This window comes from Dryobates pubescens, chromosome 6 (assembly GCF_014839835.1).
Source record: "Dryobates pubescens isolate bDryPub1 chromosome 6, bDryPub1.pri, whole genome shotgun sequence".
Taxonomy (NCBI): Eukaryota; Metazoa; Chordata; class Aves; order Piciformes; family Picidae; genus Dryobates; species Dryobates pubescens.
In genome coordinates this window covers 19,973,718-19,982,182 of record NC_071617.1, presented here as the reverse complement: position 1 = coordinate 19,982,182, position 8,465 = coordinate 19,973,718, and the positions used below count along the sequence as shown (strand labels likewise).

General features: G+C 38.6%; 1 pseudogene; it reads left to right on the top strand.

The window, feature by feature from the left end:
• The first annotated feature begins 3,464 nt into the window (after positions 1 to 3,464).
• On the top strand, positions 3,465 to 3,587 carry LOC128897308 (U2 spliceosomal RNA; annotated as a pseudogene).
• Positions 3,588 to 8,465: the final 4,878 nt, after the last annotated feature.

Here is an 8,465-nt window from a genome sequence, read left to right as displayed (position 1 = left end):
TATAATTAATCTTATCTGATGTTAGTTTCTACCTTTTGATGTTAACACATAACACCAGAATTTCTTCTGAATAGTGTCAGTACTCTTCTTGATGTTTTCAGTGAAAAGCTGAAACAGAGAGGGAATTTTTTTCAGATGTTACCCAAAAGAACATTACAACTTTTGTAAAAGAATTTCTTATTTAAAGGAAGAGTTTTAAGAAGGAAGAGTATAACAGAATGCAGGGGCAGTGAAAAATATGGTACAGAAGTCTCTTACATAGCGAAATAAAAAGGAAATTGACTAAGAACAAATACTTTTGAATTGATAGCTCAAATCTAAGAATGCAGTCATAAGATTCCTAACTGGCATGTGGAAAGGCCAAGAAATCTTGAAAGGATAATTTAGTGTGCTTACAAAGTATCTTTCTTTGCTTTCCAGAATTATATGTTACCCATCTCTCAGCTTTAACTGTCTCTGCTGTTTCAGTGTTGTGCTTTTTCCTGAAGGTGGCTACATTTCATGTGAGTCATCCATTCCTACAGTGGTGGAATATTTTTTTAACTGAATGGATGTTTCCCATATTCAGTCCTGACTAGGAGGAAATCGTGAAGTTTCAAGACTACGGCTCTTCTGCACTGCTATGTTTGTTTCAGGAAAATACTGTGCTACAATACAACAATAAAGAATGTATTTAAAAATTACCACAATATTCAGTAAATATACTCCTCCACTTGGACAAAAAGTCCTCAGGGGGACATGTTCTTGCTACCTCACTGGTTTGAGTGAATATCTTTTCCTCTGTAGAGCAAATAATTGCTAAATTACATACTTGGGAGGAAAAAGGTTTTGGAGAAGTCCTTGTCTTGGAAAAAACCTTTTCCTAGCTCTTATCTCCTAAAATTAATATTTAAGACCACTGGTGATTTATATCCTTACAATGTTTTCCCTTAAATTACCAGTAGCACCTTTACTAAAACTAATCTTTGATAGTATGGGGAGCACTATGCCATTTGTGGGTGCCTGTCAAATATTTAATCTGGATTAAAACCAGAATAGAATAGAATAGAATAGAATAGAATAGAATAGAATAAATCAGGTTGGAAGAGACCTTCAAGATCATCGCATCCAACCTATCATCCAACACCACGTAATCAACTAAACCATGCAACCAAGCACCCTATCAAGTCTCCTTCTGAACACCTCCAGTGATGGTGACTCCACCACCTCCTCGGGCAGCCCATTCCAATGGGCAATCACCCTCTCTGTGTAGAACTTCCTCCTAACCTCCAGCCTAAACCTACCCTGGTGCAGCTTGAGACTGTGTCCTCTTGTTCTGGTGCTGGTTGCCTTACCAGAGAAGAAGAGACCAACCTCTGCCTGTCTAGATCCTTCTAGATCCTCAGTGCTTGTCTCTGGAGATTTCATAAATTGTGAGTTCTTCAGAGACAGCAGTTTTGTTGATTATGCAGTTTTTACAAAAGCAGTTCAGAGCAAGTGTAATGGTATGACTAGCATCTCTGACTCTGAAGTGCAGTGTCCCAGAAATAAAAGGGAACCCGCTCTGGTGCTCCAGACCACCAATACTCTGCAGTGCAGCCTTGCTACAGATTCATTTCCTCTGGAAAAGAAAAGAGTTAACAGTAGTCATCAGTGCCTTACACAAGCAAGAATACAAGAGTTAGGTAGAACTGACCATATCTGCCCTTTTCACTGATTTTTTTTCTGGTCATCTTGTTTCTGCCAAGTCTTTGACAACTGCAGGCCACTCTGATTTTCCATTCTTCAGTGCTTCAATATAATAAAACTCATGGTTTCAGATATAAAGAACTAAAGAACTGTGAGGCATTTTAAATTAATTTTTAGGGTCTATATTTTGTTTTCCTGCCTAGCTGCTCCAAAGCACTTTCGTTTTGCCAGTTTCTGGCAGCCCATATGGTTAAGTACAATCTCTGAAACTCTGCTGCCCTTTTAACCAGAAACCAGATAATGTGTTGTCTCAAACAACCTTGAACCCTCTGTAGTTCCACAAATACCTTTGCTTATCCAGCTGAACCTGACCTCTGAGTCCTGAATGTAAAGCAGAGCCTACCAAGTTCTTCTGTCCTACAATTTATGCCTTGCAGCTTTAGAGATGAGCTATCTGATAATTTTCAGAGTAGAGTACAGAGGATGTAGAGTTGATCTTCTCTGCATACTTGGGATTTTTTTTTTGTTTGTTTTCTATTTTCTTCTGATGATAACCATATTAGATGCTTCCCATCCTTCTTCTCTCATCTCAAAACTCACAAACCCAGTCCATTCAGCTCAAACCATCCCAATATAAATCCAAACAGATTTCTTTCTGTCCCTGAGTGACAGGAATGTAAAGTCAGCCTGCTTATTTTATTGACTCTTTTTCAAAAGAAGGCAGCAGTGATTTATCAGCCAGTCAGAAAGCATTTTCTCTGATATTGTCTGAGGATCAGATGTAAGTTGTCAGCACCAAATAAGAACCTTTCATACTATATTCCTGAGAGCTAGCAACGCTTGTTTATAAGACATGTAACTATTGCCTTTGTCTTGAAAACTGGGAAGTGAAAGCATTCTTGCTGACATTGATTCCCCTAACATTGCTTCCCCTTGCCATTTCTGAAAGTTCTCTAGTTAATGAAACCTTCACAGTATTGTCTATTTTTTAAATATCAGTTCATACACTATGTTCTGACAATCTTATTTATGCCTTATGACTGTTCCCTGATCAGTCTGGAGCTCTCGAGTCATCTTAGTTGAACAGGTCAGCAGTCACTTCTACTGTATGCTCTTCAGTTTCACATTTTAGTCTTACTGAATGCTTGCTTTCTTGACTGGCTCATGCCATAGCCATATTTTGGCTTTTTAAAATCTACATGTATGACATTTTCATCATCTCTCATAATTTCATTTTGCAGTTTTTTAATGTTGATATCACCATTTTAAGTCAATGTAATTCAGTTTACTGATATGGACTTCTGTGCGCTAAGAATCTGCTTCACCAGTCTTGCATATTAGAAGTGCTCATCCACTTAGACTTCTCCAGATGCATCAGGGGTCATTCAACTGAAAGTTTCATCAGTGTAAAACTGAAAGCACATATGAAAGTGTACCCAAAGGCAGTAAAAAGCTCCTTGTACTTACCAGTAAATTTTTTTCAGTATCTGGAGTTTCTGCAGTCACTCTGTGCTTGTGTACTTATGTCCACAACTCCTGGCCTTCACAGCTAAAGATTTATTAACCTTACTCTCCATAATAGCAGCCTATTTCAGAGCAGTGAAAATTAATGACCTGCAATGGAAAGTGGTTAAATTAATTATTCACCAGTTTCCAAAGGACCATAAGTGCATTTCCATTCTCTGTGGAGCTCTCCAGTTAGCTTGCTGAGGCACTGGGATGCTCCGTGGTGTGAAGGCTGCGAATGCAGATGCTTGTGTAAGTGCTTGGGAGAGAGTGAGTAATGGGGATAGTCAAAAGCTTCTCGGCCTTTTGGCTAAGATCAAGTGTAGTATCTCTTCTTACCAGTTTAATATCTAATACGTCCTCAATCAGAGGACTTTATATTAATCCCCAGGGAGGTGGTGGAGTCACCATCCCTGGAGGTGTTCAAGAGGGGATTGAACGTGGCACTCAGTGCCACGGTCTAGTCATGAGGTCTGTGGTGACAGGTTGGACTTGATGATCTTTGAGGTCTCTTCCAACCTTGGTGATACTGTGATACTGTGAAAGAGTGGCTACAATGGTTATATAGGTGAATTTGAGGGCAAATGTTCGGACATTTTGTGCCTATGAAGAGTGCTGAGGTGTCTAGATTTGCTGCAATGAGAAGGAAGAGATATGTGGAAGGAACCACTACTGTGGTCTTTCATCAGAGCAAAATTTCTATAGTTAGTTTAGGAGACTCCTAAGTGTGTTGAGAGAAATGCAGTTCCTTGACAGGGCACTTTTATCTTTCCCACTAAAAACTGATCAAGTTACTGCTTTTGCTTTTGGCTACTTCTCTGCTTAATCTGAGGTGAGACAGATAAATAGCTTGCTGACAGCATCTTGTCTTCATCGCATTTGGTAAAGGGCCTACTCTAACAAACTTGACATGCAAGTCAAGGAGGACAGACCTGCTAAATACACACCCTGTGAAATGCCTTTAAACCTCCAATACTGCTTCCAGGAGAAGGGCAAAGAATATCATAATGAGAAAAATATCAGTGACTGTAGGCTTGCCTTTTTGCTTTTTAATATGATGTCATCCTGCAGAATACAGGAAACAATCACAGTGCACAACAAAGAATAAATGCAAATTGTCAAGTAATAAGAATGATAAATACTAACAAACTCAAGCAAGCTTAGTTGGCCTATTGAGCACTGGCCATGGATTTTATAGTCCTCAAAACCCTTAAATGAGATCCTCAATTATGAGGTATCATGGTACTCTGTACTTTTCCAGGTGATTAATCCAGGCTTTATATACTTAAGAACATCCTGACTTCATGTACATTTCAATTTTTCTTGGGCAAATTAAAAGTACTGTAACAGAGATATACAAGTCCAGGTAATTTCCTCCTGAAATGCATTCCAAGCTTTGTGGATTTATAGAAGTAAATGGATATTCCATGACTATGGTGTGATCCTGCCAATCAGAGGAAGAGAGGATTAAACATTCATGACTACTGAAAGGCAATTTCCTTCAATTGTTCATCTTGCCTCCATTCTTAACCTTCCTTGTAGGATTTCCGTTTGCTCTAAACTTCAGAAAACGTTTTGGTTTTCTACATTTTTTTTATGGTATTAGTAAACTGATGAAGAGAGCCATAAAGATCAAATACTTGTTGTTCTTTTGCTTTATATCAATCATTTACCTATGGTATGAGTCAGAAAGAAGATTTTTATTGTCATAAGCCATATGCCTAGAAAAATGAAAGAAGAATTTTCAATCTGTTACCTATCAAACAAATTCAGTCACAGTAAACTTAACTAAATCAAAGCAAAATACTACCTGTGGCATCTGATTCCAACAAAACTATTTTATCATGACTAGCCTGGTAGACCAGATATAAGTCTGGAAAAAATAATGAAGTAATGTAGGCATAATGCCTGGGGAAAATCCTGTTATAAATTGACTCACTGAATCACTGATTCAGATTATTTTGTTTGTTTGTTTAGCATTGGAATGTATAGAAGAATTAGCTTTGAAAATAGCCTTACTGAAAACATACGGACAGTAAAGATTTTGTTCTCACCATCCCCCTATTCTGACTTTTGGAAGATATTTCAGAAATACAGGAGATATAAATACTTTCTAAATGCTTATCTGCTGCACCTGTTATGATATCTAAGTGTGCGTAGAGGTAATTTTCATTAGCAGCAATATATTTGGATAAGGCTCTTACTTAACACATATAGTGGAATGGCAGCAGGGAACTGTTTCTGCTTGAAATGAATATAAAAAGGAGTTTGAGAAACATACCTTGAATCCAGTATGCTGTGTTTCATAGTGTGCCTAACTGATAAAATGAAAACCATGTTGATGGTAGGTCCTAGTTTACATGTCAGCAAAGAGAGTACAGGTAGCAGTCTCTGCCCACCTAGGGACAGCAATACTGCAGTGGTATTGGACATGCACAGGGGTCAACTGATGCACAAGTTCACATGCAAATGGTAGCATGCAGAAATACTTTTTTCTCTCCTAATGCAATGCTCCATGATGAGTCAGGTGCATTAAATTCTGTGTGAAAACTTGAGATAAACACAATTCTGTTCCTAAACAGTTCATGCACTGTAAGGGTAATTGAGACATGTGCTGTTCGCAGTAGCAAACCAATGTCTGTGAAAGCAGTCTCTCTTAGTGTGCACAAATATAGATAAATCTTTGAACATTATGTATCAATGAAATTAGACATTTCAGACCATCTGAGGGAGTGGGGAAAATTGATTCCATTTCATTCCATCTTTTTAACAGCACGTAGAACAGGATGTAACAACAAGAGATGGTGACTGGATGCAAACTTTATGGTTCAACTGTAAAGCTCTTTCAATTACTACAGAAATGTTAAAACACAATTTTGTTGTCATATTGAATTATGTTTAAGTGTTGTTTCTTTAGCTCTCCTTACCTGGTTCCTCTCTTACTGGATGATAGGAAGACTAGGATGGTAATCCAAATTAAGGTGATAAGTATGCTAAAATGTTATATTTCAGTACTCCAGGTCTCAGAAGATTCACGGGAGCAGAGCAGAGTAGGAAAGACTGTGATGTCTATTGCCCTGTTCTTTTCCCTCTAGCATCATAGCTGAAAATAAGGAAATGCTGTGTTCTGAGGACATAATGGCTAATCTCTTTTCTAAATTTTTGCAAAACTGGCAAATTTGGCCAGTGGATAAAAATTTCCCACCCTTTGGAAAGAATAGTGAATTTCGTGTTCATCTTCTGAATAGGAAGTGTTTCACGGAATGTATTTGTGGTGGAACAGAGAGCCAGGAGGGCTTTTTCTGCCTCGCTAACTCCAGTTCTCTGCCCCTATGAGCAATCATGCCATATAATCCTTTTTGGTAATTTATCAAGTTATGGCTTCATTTTACCAATTAATTCCTTGTGAGGAAAAAATAAAATAAAAAGATAATGATAGTACCTTGTTTTCTTCTGTTCTGGGATGGTTGCTCTTGATTTAGTCTCCTGATAAGATAGAAGTTTGGGGTTTTCATGTTGGAGTCCAAACTTAGAGCTCCATGTGGGCCACCACAAAAGATCGTGCAAGCTTCTAGATACAAAACAGTGAGAGTGGAAGTTCCTGACTTCCTGATAACCCCAAAAAGCTCATCTTTGCCCCACCCCTCTTTCACTCCCTTGTGTCCCAAAGGATGATCCCTATTACTCTGGTGTGCAGCTGGACCCACACGAGCCCCATAGTGCCAACTTTCAGTACCATACTCCCCAGCTATTACTTCATTGTGGGAATAAAGTGCAGAGATGCTAAAGCTGCCTTTTGCCCACACAACTTGCCCCTACAGGGTCTACTGCCCCCTTTAACATTAAATATTTGAGAGATATAAATCTGGTTCAAAGACATTTTCTTTTATTTTTTTTAGTCTCTGGCTTTAGCATAAAATATATATTATTGTTTACCCTTTAAAAATTCTCTCTCCCTCATTTTTGCACACACATATAAATACTCTCAACACAGCCGTCAGAACTATCATGAAAAAGATCAGTAGTAGGAAGGTGGTTGGCTGGCAAAAGAGGGCACTCCTCTGCATCTTCTTCTGCTTTGCAGTCACCCTCACTAGACAATACAAGACTTCTGTGTTGAGGGGCAAAAAAGGATTCAGAATTTTGAGTAGAACACCGGATCTAAAAAAACTATACATGATCCAGTAAATCCTGACCATATTTACATTATACAAAATGGCATTACATTCCCAATCAGGTAAGGGGATGTAATTAGCAATGGATCTTCTTGTTATGCCATGTCCTTAGGATTTCACACCTCCAAAAATATATTTCCTACCCACTAGTCTTTCTCTGAAAAATATGAAGAAAAATTGGTAACATCCAATGTACACCTGAGATGATGTTACTGCAGCCATGCTTCTTTTCATTCATAGCAGGCATATCAGATTTAAAGGCATATTCTGATAGAGCCGGCAGATAGAATACATAGAATAGAATACATAGAATAAACCAGGTTGGAAGAGACCTTCAAGATCATCGCGTCCAACCCATCAACCAATCCAACACCACCTAAACAACTAACCCATGGCACCAAGCACCCCATCAAGTCTTCTCCTGAAAACCTCCACCACCTCCCCAGGCAGCCCATTCCAATGGGCAATCACTCTCTTTGTATAGAACTTTTTCCTAACATCCAGCCTGAACCTCCCCTGGCGCAGCCTGAGACTGTGTCCTCTTGTCCTGGTACTGGCTGCCTGGGAGAAGAGACCAACATCCGTCTGTCTACAACCTCCCTTCAGGTAGTTGTAGAGAGTAATAAGGTCACCCTTGAGTCTCCTCTGCTCCAGGCTATTTGATGTGTAACAGGTAAACCAAAGAAATCTGTTGTTTGATCTTGAAAAGAATTGAAGCGAATCATTAAAGGCAGTAAATTCAAACAGCAGTTTCTCTGTCTTTTGTCACATTATGAGCAGCATTTAAAATGGATAGTTTGATATGAGACAGGAACACTTTTCATCACTGGGCAAAGAAAAAAAAATTCCTGAGTTTTTCTTCATGCATCCGGAGAGCTGTAAAACTAACCAAGGACAAATATGGGGCTGCTGAAATATGAAACAATTAAAGGAAATCCCAGACTAAATCATAATCTCCAGATGGTAAGTGTGAACTGTGCTTACATTTGAAATAAAGATCCTGTGGGCTCATGTCTCAGGAGAGTTCAGCATATATACCTATGTTCCCTCTTGAAATGCCAATAATTGTAAGCAGCTGAAAAACTGAAAAGTAGTTTTCAGCAAATTACTTTAAAA